General features: G+C 42.1%; 1 protein-coding gene across 2 annotated transcripts in view; it reads right to left on the minus strand.

Moving 5' to 3' along the window:
• Positions 1-5,545, minus strand: part of rasgrp3 (RAS guanyl releasing protein 3 (calcium and DAG-regulated)) — a 39,907-nt gene extending 34,362 nt beyond the window's left edge. For both annotated transcript variants that reach the window (XM_087171230.1, XM_087171228.1), the window contains exon 1: positions 5,308-5,545. The gene's annotated coding sequence lies outside the window, so the exon portion shown is untranslated. The remainder of the gene's footprint in view (positions 1-5,307) is intronic.
• Between the last annotated feature and the right edge of the window lie 7,447 nt (positions 5,546-12,992).

Consider the following 12,992-nt stretch of genomic DNA (forward strand, 5'->3'; position numbering starts at 1 on the left):
TCACTCACTCACTCACTCACTCACTCACTCACTCACTCACTCACTCACTCACTCAGACTTTGACTGTGGCTTATATATGACAAACACTCAGACTTCCGATACAGTCTAAATTCATCTGTTGCACAAAGCAGTTTAGTTCTTGACTATCCTTAGCCGGGGTAAATTCAAACTTTTTTCAAAATTAAAAAAATGGCTGACCAAGGAACCACATCCAACGGTTCAGCTCCATTTACTCCAGCAGAACATGTTTGTCTTTAGAAGTTAAAGAGTTACAAGGACATTTTACCTGTTTAAAAACTCTTTCTTTTCTCTTCACTCTCTCCATAAGAATGTTAGAAAACCACAAAGTATGAGTCATGATTTCCTGGTTTTTTGTTGTTGTTGGTCAGCACAGGTGTCATTGATTGTTACCATGGTAACATTGGTTTTACACCTGAGTTAGTTAGTTTCTTTGGTTTAAAATGAGTCAGTCTTTTGTCAAATAGTCTGACTGACATCAGACTGATCTGAGAGCAACATGAAGACCTGACCAACACAAGTCTGTAACAAACGTTGTCAGTATTGAGCAAACTATTAAATCTGCCATTTCTTCTGGTGACTGATGACCTGACACAATCAGTGCTTATCTCAACAAACCTACTCCTGATATTTGATGGTAGTGGATGGAAATCTGCATTGAGTCGAGTTTTCTTTGCAGCACATCAGGATGAAACCTTCCTGCAGTGGTTCTGCAGCCAGGTGAGGGTTATTCATCAAATCCACAGGTAACTGCAGCCAGGTGACTGGATTTATGAATAAATGGGACAGTTTCATAAATTCATGGGGGCAGAGTCAGATTACAGTCAGTCTGTTCCGTGCAGCTTCTCAGGTGACGACCAATGAAATTATTATGTTAATGAGAGCATGTGTTGGTTGTGCTGCTGCTTGTTATGAATGCATGTAACTCCAGTGGAGGCAGTGAGGTTTGTCCACATGTGAACCTGTAAAACCCAGACGTAAAGACTTAACCACAGCCTCTATGACATCAACATACTGACATCTGCTTTAATGGTGATGTGTCAGTGTGACAGAGGGTTACAATGAGGCAGCTCACTTTTAACTGTGCAATTTAAACTACAACTAAACTACAACTATCCAGGAGTAAGAAAAGCCAGGTTATATATGTTACAACCACAAAAATACTGCTTGAATCATCTGTAATGAATCACACAGTAGAATAAGTTGTCTGAATACAGGCTGTAGAGGCAGTGTTAAGAACTGCTGACTGGGTGGTGTTAGATAATTGACATTACAATTCATCTCCAGAGGAGCTTGAACGCACCAAGCAGGTGTCAACAGCATGTTAGGTTAACGGTGGAATGTGTAAGATCTGGCCAGAACTTTGTTTAAAATGTTCAAAAAATGAACTAACACCATCAGTAGTATGTGAAGGAGCCACAGTGATGATGTCATGACCAAGACCTCCATCTATTGTAGTTCAGAGATATCTACTGAAATGAGCATGCTAACCCACTAGCCAGGCCTTGTTGTAATACCACTTTATGGCACTAGATGCTGTGTGAGTCAGTGTAGCAGTGATGAGCTGTGTGAGTAGTGTGATCTTTTGCACATCCTGTGTACATAGTTTTTTTTATCGTTTTATTTTTTCAATATGTGTATCTATGTATGTTTATCATTTTAACTGTTGCAGTTTTTTACCTTTTTATTGTTATTTCCTGTTAATAAAAGTTTATTGGATACTGCACCAAACACCAAGCCAAATATGGCTTGGTGTTATATAATATATATATATATATAACCTACCTGGCAATAAATCTTATTCTCTGATTCTACCTTTGTGATGATGTCATCATCCCTTCCTCATGCTGCTGTAGACTGACACCCATGTGTCCTGCAGTATCCCCTTGCTTCATATTTTTATAGGTACATAAAAACATACTGTTTGTATTACAAGTACTCATCATTTGTTTCAGTGCTGTCAACAACTTTAACTATCGACAATAAATGCACATATAAATAATAAATTATAAGGAACATGGGGAAAACATCAACATGATTAACTGAACAGGGGCAAAGAGGTGAAATGCTGCCCCCCTATGGAGGTGGAGCAACTAGCACGATCTTACACATTATACCTTTAAAAACCCACTAGGAGATTTTCTTGTCTAAATGACACAGGTGACACACACAGGAGAAGTTAGAGATACACAGTGGTGGCACATTACAACATACAATCTTTCCGTGGTTCTCCTCAAAACTCATGTGATCTCTCCTTATTTAACTGTATATAACTCGTTGCCTAACAACGCAGTCTCACAACAGTTTGTGTCCAGTTACATGAAATTGAATCTATTGATCATGTCCATATTTTTCATGATGAAGATGGAGACATATTTTTTGAATGGATGAATGAAGTGCCACAGTCAGCTGTGGAGTCAACAAGAGGCAGGTTGGGGGAGGGGTCTCACACTGGGTTCACATCCAGACTGGACTTTGTGGCAAGGGTTAGGCGACACAAGCATTTTCTGGTTAGTGTGAGGGGGAACTGAACTACTTACATGTTAGAAAACAAAAATTCCAAGTTGATAAATGATGATATATTAGTTGTAAATTAAATGCACAGATACACAAACACATCACTCTGCAGTTATTTGTGTTTTACAAGTTACGTAACTTGACATTTGTTTGTGAATAGAATATGAATTTAACAGAGTCAGAGTCTAACAGAGAGAAAATAAAGGTGCAGTGTCCTGGCAGCTTCTGAAGCCTAACGTTAGTGACATATGGGAGAGGAAACTATCACTACCTACAAGCTCCACCTCTGGACAATATGCAGACTACGAGGTCTGGGTGGAGGAGTGTCCAAACGTGACCTTTGTTTATGGTTCAGTATCTTCAAATGAGAAATAAATGACTCGGTAGCAAAGACTAAAAACATGTACTTTCCTCTGAGCTCTAATATCAAGACTATGTGTGATATAATATGACATCACAGTCTTCTCATTACAGCCTGTGTTGTCTGTGTTGGAAGCATTAAATGTCTATTACAGCAGAGCCTGACTGTAGTTTATTCTGGATCTGATATGACTCTGTATTTGATTTCTAATTAGACTGTGCTCTTCTGTGTATCAGGATCTATTTGATTTCTAATAAGCGTGTAACTTAGTTTAATATTTTTCTGAATACAGATTCATATGTGGTTTCTAATTACAGCATCATTTAGGTGTGTGGTATCTAATTAATATAAGTATAACCATGTTTGTTTACAGACCAATAAAGTTCATATTATTTCTCATTTTGTCTGCAGCTGCAACATGTTTGAAACATGAAAGCAGTTTTCTGTTTTCTAACTCATGTGCATGTAGAGACAACCACAGTCTGCACATCCAAACCAAATCAAGAGGGCTTGTGTTTATTTACCAGACAATAAAAGGTGTAAAACTGTGTAATGAACTAATATTACTATAACTAGAGAGTGGTTTGTGTGTATGTCAGTGTGACTGCTCTGTCTAAGAAGCAGCTAGGGACACGACATTTTCAAACAGCACCAAGTTTGTCTTGCTCGGCTGTTCAGCTCTTTCTTCCCTTGTGCATCTACTGTGTGATTCACAGTCTGCATCAGACCTAAAGAGAAGCCGACAGAAATCACACACTCGGCAACATGAGAAGACACCAAACGCAAGAGATTTGTGCACAGCACCGAATCTCTAGAGAGCTCAGGTTATTATTCTACAGCAAACAACCAGTGTTGACTCACAGCAGCTCCACAGCCTTCAACAGGAGAGAGAGAGACACCAGCGATTCTGTACGAACAGCTGATGTCTTATCAACTGTTCACAAACCCTATAGTTCACATACTGACCTGTATGTTTCTCTGCTTCAGCTGTTTGCTCAGTCTCAGAGAGACAGAAGGAAAAAAAATGTGCCTGTAACAAATAATAACTATGATCTTAATATTCAAGTATACTGTATTATTATTCTTATACACAGTCGTGTGCTTTCTCAAACGTCATCACATCTCACTGCTTCACCATCTGAGCTGGGTACTAAATATTTAGACTGGCTGAGAGATGGTGGGAAATATTTTTAACCCAACAGGTGTGTTTTAATGAGAGTGTTGTGCTTGTTTTTATCAAAGACGTCACTAAATCATTTTTCATAAAGGGACAGTGCTATGATGCGGTATCCACAATGATAGTGGGTCTCTTTCAGGGATATGTTGTGTATTTCTGATTGTGACCACTGAGAAGAGAGAACCAGCCAAGATGAGAAACTCGTCAACACAGTGGTGTGTATGTGCGTTTGATGATAGGTGGACACACAGCTGGTGGATCAGGCAGGCAAACAGGGACAATTCAGTTTACTCCTCCGACTAAACTGCTTCACTGCACATTTGAATTGCTTGCATTAAACCTAACACCACATTGTACTCAGAAGACTTTGTTTTAATTGAGCCTGAAAGTTGTGTGGTGGAGGATCTGCACACAACACGATCTCTGAGCAGGTCTGAGGGAAATGAGAGACACCAGCAGTTGAAACAATAAAAAGGGTCAAAGCAAGAGCCATTTTTTGTATTTATTGCAGATTATATTTTCGCAGATCTGATCATTTATCATGCTGATGATCCTTCTTACTTATGATTTGTAATGAAATTTTGGCGAACTGAAGCATGTGGAATCAGTACAGTCTTTGACCTCACGTTTGACTAGAAAATCTTTTGTTATTTTGTTTGAAGAATAAATAAAAGGCAATCAGAGACTGTTTAAGGTGTGGGTCAATAGGCGGAGTTCTGTCAAGGTGACAGATTAAAAGAGGTAAAAGGAACAGGTCATGACACTGGTCTCTAGTAGAAAGAGTCAACAGTGTCTGACAGTGAATAAATTGTCCAATCAAGTGACTTCTCCTCCTCAACTGGAACACACTGACTATACTACACTCATGTTAAATGTAGACAAGCACAGCACAGGATCTACAGCACAGGACGCAGGTGGAATTAGAAATGACACAACCTGTAATCAGTGTATTCATAACATTCATATCAGTCCTCTAATTATAGGCTGTGTTGTCTCACAAAGCGTCACAGGTCTGTGTTGGAAGCGTTAAATGTCTATCATGTGGTGTTAACAACAAAAGACTATCAAACACATACGACTGTAATCAACAGTAAGTCCTGAGAAAAACCACAACCCCAACCCCAGAGTCGATCCAGACCAAAACAGAACGGTCACAATCTGCTCACACACATTAAAATCACATCACAGCTGATGTCAGAAGATAGTCAACATTCAAACATTTAAGGCACCTTACCTTCCAATCTGCTGAGAGCTACCAGCAGACCACATGGATCCACCTTCTACACATGTACAGATCCCCCTTTTGTCTGTTCCAATACGCATGAAAACCCGAGTCCAGCTGGATCCACAAGACTGCTACTAAACCCTGCATAACGGTCCGGTCCTCAGAGCTGGATCAGAGTATGTCGCACTCTGTCTCTGTGTGTCTCAGCCACACACAGCACTGCTGCCTGTTCAGCACTGATCCCAGTGTTTGAGATGTTTGTCTGAACGGCCACTAGACTTCCTCCAATTCTTTCCAAACTTAGTTTTCCTGCCTGTGTCGCTTGGTTTCCCCTGGACCAAGCTAAATATAGAGACCACACAAGGTAACGTGGAACAGAGCGAGGCAGGAAACGCATCACAATGTGATTGTACGCACATTCGTGTTTGGTTCTGTGTGTCTTCCTGTCTCAGATCCCAGCAGCAGCCATGATACATCAGTCCAGTGAATGTCCAGCGAGACATTACTAGTATTAGTATTAGTATTCTATATTAGTGATATTCTGCCCAGCCTCTTCAGAAGTAGGGTGGGATGTGTGTGTGTGTGTGTGTGTCTGTGTGTGTGTGTGTGTGTGTGTGTGTGTGTGTGTGTGTGTTGATGCCTTGTTGTTTTGTACGTGTGTGTGTGAGGGTGAAGCTGATGACGTTGTACACATTGTTTTGTCTCTATCTTCTAAAAATGTCCGCCTCAACAAAAACACTGACGGCACATCCTGCTGCACAAAGAGGACTGAGCTCACACACTCTCTACAACAGACTGTGTGTCAGCCACTGTAACAACCTTCAGTCCAGACCCTGGTCTCTGACAGACTGAGGTTTACTGGTGCTCAGCTAGGTGTTGAACTGGAGAAACTGGACTTAGTGAACAAGGAGACCAGCTTAGGTCTGTAAATATACGTATGTGACAAAGATATTGTTAAGATCAAGCAAGTTCAGGAATCATTTATTTAATGTGTAGGATTGTTTGTCCTTGGTGGAGGTGTGAACTCTACTGAGTGTCATTCTGGTTATCACTATTACTATACATCTCTGCTAGGAACCTGCACTGTGCTCTGTTCTCTTTCCTCCTGCAACACTTATGTCAGTGTTTTTAGCCCCTCCCCATGAAAGCTGGTTTGTGTGTTGGCCGTTACTTGTCACAGAAATCACCCAATCTGTCTCAAGTCTAAGCCATAACTCAGGTCATAACACCAAATCAAACTTAAGGCCACCCCTCTGTGTGGTAGTCAGGTCTCCCAAAATTCACATTCCAATCAGCGGTGATGGAGAGAAGAAGTTCAAGTATGTGGGTGAGTGAAGCATGTGAGTAGATATTAAAGCTCCATATTTTCCTCTTTGAAGTGTTGATCCATTAGAAGATATATTTGTGGTTTTAAGAACCAGAAACCAGCTCAATGTAGCTTTACATCTCCTCTTTCAGGCTTCTCTCTGGAGCTCCATTAACTTCAGGTCAGAGCCTCTCTTCTGGTTGGCTGACTGGTTTTCTGAGTGATCCAATAAAAATATAGTAGATTTCAGGTTAACACTCAGAGAAATCAAATGCTGCAAGGTTGAATGGTGGGTCCAGGTGGGTGGGGCTTGGGGTGTGTCTGAGGGTGATGATTGCTTTGTTGTGAAGTCCTGACGACTGGTTTTAAGGCTCAGTTTCAAAATGTTTGGACTGAGCGCTTTGATACTTTCACAGTATTAATATAAAACCTAGACCTGCTTTATAATCAAACAACACATGGACATCTACCTTTATACTATATGGGACCTTTAACACCTATGAGTGTATATAGATATAGATAGATTATTTTTGGAGGTGAAGATGGACGACTGAAAAAGTACCTGAAGTCTGAACTAAGGGCCCACAGTTACATATGGAAAAGAACACGTTGTAAAAATATTCCAGATGTTTTTCCCTTTCCATTGTCTTTTCCAAATAAAATAAATCATGTTTGCATCGGAGGAGGACTTTTTTTTTTACATTATAGTAAATCAATTAGGAAGCGGCTTCATGGCAGCCATCAATAACTAAATATGATGTGAACCTTTCATTCAGACTGTAGGAAGTCCTTCACACATCTGGACCAGTCACAGCACCTTCGTCACTAGTCAGTTTAATTTGATGAAGATGCTGTGAAAACATCATCATGCCTCCATTAAATACATCTGAATGTTGACGATGACTTGACCTGCTTTGACTTACAGTAGGGACACTACTTGACACGCTTGATTCTACACCACAGTAACTTGAGACTTGAAGGTTAAGACTTGAGACTTGCACATGTGTCACTTACTCCCACCTCTGCTGTCTGCACTGCATGTGTTCCGACACAGGCATGCTGCTGTGTCCTTGGCAGCGCTCACTGCCCAATACAGTCAGTGTAGGCACACACAGGAGAAAGATTCTGTTAGCCTCACCTCATTCAGTTGAGCTCATTGAACTTAACAGCAGAGCAGAACTCAAGAGTATTTTCAGCTATTATTAAATATTACATTTGAATAAAATCATCGAAATGATCAGTAGGATTAGATGTTGTATTGATCATCACCTGCCAAGTTCAGTGACCTTTAGCTGAGGCTCCATTGTTGCTATCTTTACCTATAGTTTAATACTGGCACATTGATTTCGAACTGCAAACAAACTCATGTGACACAGGTATCAGGTTAAACTGACTAAAAATGTATAAAAAATCATGTGTCCTAGTGAATCCTAGTGATACTGGGCTGGTGAACCTGAAGTTGTGCTGTTTTTTGTCATTATAAGGTCAGTGAATGCTGGTAAGTGTAGTGTAGAAACCCCTCAACATCCCCACCTGCATATAAATTCAATGTTGCAGTTTACAGCTAATATAAAGATAAAGATGCACTTACCTCACTGTGATCCAGATTAACTTTACTTCCACGTGACCCCAACTCCAAACCATGGTCCTGTCATATCAGTGGTCAACACTGATACACAACAATGATACACAAGACTAATACAATGATAACAATGAGTGAAGAGCTGCAGGTTAACTGTCTTCAGTGATTTCCACAAACACTTTCCTTCCCTCTCACACACTCTCTCTCACTTTCTCTCTCTCTCTCTCTCTCTCACACACACACACACACACACACACACACACACAAAGTCTATAAATAGATTCTGAGTTTACTGGAAACTAAGGATGGTGAACAGCAGCTCTGCAAATATCACTGACTTTTGTTACAGAGACTCAGAAAGTGATCCTGTAGTCCAGTCTCCTCTAAGATTATGAACAGCTTCAGTACATTATAATAATACATAAAGTCTAGTATAATTTGCATTCACAAGGCCAAAATCATGTTTTGTGAGGTTACCATGACCTTGACCTTTGACCTTTAGGCACCAAAATCTAATCAGTTTGTCCTTGAGTCCAGGTGAACGTTTGTACCAATGATTGTACGAAAGGATGAACAAACTATTAGCGTTTGGTGCTAAAAGGTCAAAGGTCAAGGTCACAGTGACCTCACAGGACATGGGTTTGGTTTCGTCATTGCAATTTCTCCGTAAGGCCATGCAAATGTTCACTTGGACTAAAGGATGACCTGATTAGATTTTGGTGGTCAAAAGGTCAAAGGTCTAGGTCAGTGTGACCTCACAAAACACTTTTTAGCCATAACTCAAAACTTTACAGCAATTATGACAAGATTTCACACAAATGTTTTTTTTTATTCTCTATGACTCTGGACAAACAGGTGGAACCTGACACTAGTCAGAGTGGAAGAGGCAGAAAGTTTTATTATTTGAATCCAAAAAAAAAAAATCCAAAAATCAACTGACTGACAACTTACTCTGATTTTGGAGTAAAAGGGGCCAACAACACCACCTGGGGAATCATACCCAAGGATATAGTATTTCAAAACCTTAGATGTTTGTTAACTGGTTACAAGCACACAGGCTCGTTACTGAAGAGGCAGAGACATGTTTTTGAAAAAAAATAAAAAACTTTATTAGAATTTATTAGAACCAAAAACATAAAATAGCAGGGACAGGAACTGCTGAAAAGGAAAATTATATTAAGGCAAATGAAAATCACAACAATCATTAAGAGATAAAACTATTTAATTAAATGCATAGATTTGTTTAAAAGAGGTGTTGTACTAGCTAAAGTTTCTAGAAATTAACTAAAGTTTACTAATGCTAAAATACCTCAAATCAGTCCAACATAAGCTGCACGGTGGTGCAGTGGTTAGCGCTGTCGCCTCACAGCAAGAAGGTTCCGGGTTCGAGTCCCGGCTCGGCCGTGGGATCTTTCTGTGTGGAGATGGCATGTTCTCCCCGTGCCAGTGTGGGTTCTCTCCGGGTTCTCCGGCTTCCTCCCACAGTCCAAAGACATGCAAAAATGGGGACTGGGCTAATCGGATACTCTAAATTGACCATAGGTGTGGCTGTGAGTGTGAATGGTTGTCTGTCTCTATGTGTTTGCCCTGCGATGGACTGGCGACCTGTCCAGGGTGTACCCCGCCTCTCGCCCGAAAAGATGCTGGGATAGGCTCCAGCCACCCTGCGACCCTACTAGAGGATAAGCGGTAGAAAATGGATGGACAGTCCAACATAAACTAAGCAAAATAATCCTTGTGGAGAGGCAGACAGTGCCCAGAGGTCTGTACTACGAAGCAGGATTCGAGGTAACTTTATGTTTAAGTCTGGGTTTTCAGTCCTATGTCAGTAGTTCACTTGTTAGTGGGGTAAATCACCATGGTAACTCCTAACCCGCTCCAGGTCAGATCAAAACCTGTCCCCATAGTGTCGTGGTTGACGCAAACCACTCACTGCCCAATTTGCGTCGCGGATACAACGCAGATGCAAGTTTGCACCATTCGGCTCAATCTGTTGTGGTGCCATGGTCACACAGTGCATGTCATAGCAGGTCACCGCGCACTCACCATGTGCTGACAGGGACAAAAGAGTTTACAAGAAAGTAATCAATAATAAAGATCAGTAGACATTTATGTAAATCAGTTGAATCGTTTTGCTGTTCCAGATCTTGCATATGTCCACTCTGGTTTTAAAATAGAGATTCTAACAAACAGGCGAGAGTTTATCAAACTAAAAAAATATATCATAACTATTATAGCCTTATTTTAATTGAACAAAGATTTTTTAATCCGACAATGATGATGCTTTAACTCCATAATCGCAGCTCAGAATAACATTACATGACAACTATTCCATTAAGGCAGATAAAGGAAAAACCTGGCTTATTTTGTTAAGTCTCGCTAAATATTAGTCAGAGTTCTGTTCCATTAATGTGGCTTACCGGATTCCTTGCTCAGTAACCATGGTAACCGATACTGCTGAACTAGCCCGCTCGGAAGCAGTTTAACTTTGCAAATGAATTTCCAATGGCCAGAAACAGAATCCCAAAAGACAGTTCCATCAAGTGTCTTATAGCGCTTACATCACTTTTTTCATGTCTGTGTTCAGAAACTAGGGTCAACCCCCCCCAAAAGAAAGTTTGATACTTTTTCCCTATAAGCTAGAAAAAGCATTTTTTCTTTAAAAAAGAATTATACACGATAGATGGTTATTTATGTAGAGTTTTTAAATTGTGCATTGCCATATTAATAATATTGGCTATCAATCATATTTATGAATTATAACCTTTAGCCCCAAATCTAAGTGAATGGATGGTACATTAGCATGATACAATGTACAATTAAACATGTATTGCCTTTATTCTAAACAACATAAACAAAGAGGATAACTCATACCAGCAGTGTCACAAAGAACTGATACCCACCTACTGTTTAGTTTGTAGAAGCCAATGGAAGCACAGCTGATGCGAGCGTGGACCCAGAGGTCACATTAAGATGGTAAAACCCCATAGTGGTATCCCACTCATTGCCGCCCAGGATGTGGCCACACCGTGGTTGAGTGACAAACAACATTGTAGGGGACAGGTTCACCTGCCACCTCGTAAGCCTGCTTTATTGTTTCAACAACCAAATGGGGGAGCCTCTGTTTAGACAGGACCTGCCCTTTGTTTTTGCCGCTGTAGCACACAGATCTTGCAGAGTGCGAGGGCTCCCTCTACAGGGATGGTGTTTAAAAACAGCTGCTCCGAGCAATTATGGCTCTGTGTCACTTACAACTGTCACATATAACTGCAATGGCCAGAATGGGCAAAGCAGGTTGGCCCTCTCCTCCAGCACAGACCGAAATAGAGGAGGGTGATATGCTTCCAATTCGATGGCCTGATTCATATGACTGGGGGATAAAACCTTCGGTGGGAAAGATTGAATTTGGCCATAGTGTCACACCAGTACCATCCGCCGTTATCAGGAGAATTGGAGGAAATGTGTAAATGAGACCCCTCGTCCAGGTGTTGGCAAGAGCATCCATCCCCAGCAGGGCATTGGCCTCTGCTAGGGAAAACCACAAACAACAATGAACCATGCTCTCTGAAAAAGGTCCACACAGGACTCCCCGTACTGTTCCTATATCATCCACACCACCCATGGGTGCAACACCTCCATTCTCCAGGGGGCAGCCTCTGGTGAGAGGTAATCCGCAGCGAGTCTGCTCTGCCTGGGAGGTGCATTGCCCTCAAGGAGGCCAGCTGAGGATAAGCCCATACCCAGAGTCTCTGGGCTTCCCTCAGAGACTGCAGAGACCTGGTCCCCCCTGAATGGTTGATATGAAACACCACTGAGGTGTTGTCTGTGCGAACAAGCACATGCTTGTCCATAAGAAAGGGCAAGAAGTGCTTCAGCGCCAAGTAGACAGTCCATAGTTCTAGGACATTGATGTGCTGCTATCTGTCAAGGGCTCCAAATTCCCTGGACTGACCTCTGTTGCCACACTGCCCTCCAACCAACTGATGAGGCATCTGTTGTTACCACATCTCAGCTCTTTTCCCGGTTCAGGGACAAGCCCAGTGCCTTGATGTGAATGAGGACCTTGGCTGCCCTACACCCGCTAAGGCAGACAAGGTGGAGGCTGCTCCCCTCTGGGCAGGCGCCAACTATCTACAGCAACCTGGCTGTGTTGCCAGGGCTGTGTTGGCAGGTTTGTGAGCATTGTGGGTCCCGTGCTCCACGCTTCCTGGGGTGCTGAGCCAGGAGAGCCATGCCCCTGCCACGATAACACCAGGCCTCTAAAGCCTGGTTTGACTGCTTCCAGCGCTCCAATGTCCTTTCTGCCTCAGGCCCAAACAACTGGCCTGGCACAACCGGGAGCCTACAGAGCGTATTCCTACAATCGTTCTACATGGGCACCTGAGCCAACGACACCTGCCGTTGTGTCATGATGAGGGTGGACATTAAGTGGCCAAGTTCCCTGGACATCAGTGCAAAGGCATGAAGTGCCGCATCATTTGTGTCAGTCTCTCCCATCACATTCTGGCTGCAACATTTAAGACTGAGCGAGGAGGAGCACAGAGAGGGAGTTGCCAATACATAGTGTCATAAGCCTTTGAGAGAAGGCCGTCTGTGACCCAGCACTGAGGCCCGCACAGCAGTGATTATCTTTTGAGTGCCTCATCTGGAGAGAGCACCAGCGTGGCAATACACTGGCTCCACCAGAGAGATATGATTCAGGCCATGTTCCCCCATGTCACGCATGGAGGCCAGGGTCTTTATCGCTATGATGGGAAAATGCCCTTCAGTCGGTCCAGCATTGCTTCAGCTCCTCCTAAAAGGCGG

The sequence above is a fragment of the Seriola lalandi genome, unplaced genomic scaffold (assembly GCF_002814215.2).
Source record: "Seriola lalandi dorsalis isolate HSWRI2012SDOR001 ecotype SW California unplaced genomic scaffold, Sedor1 jcf7180002054980, whole genome shotgun sequence".
NCBI lineage: Eukaryota > Metazoa > Chordata > Actinopteri > Carangiformes > Carangidae > Seriola > Seriola lalandi.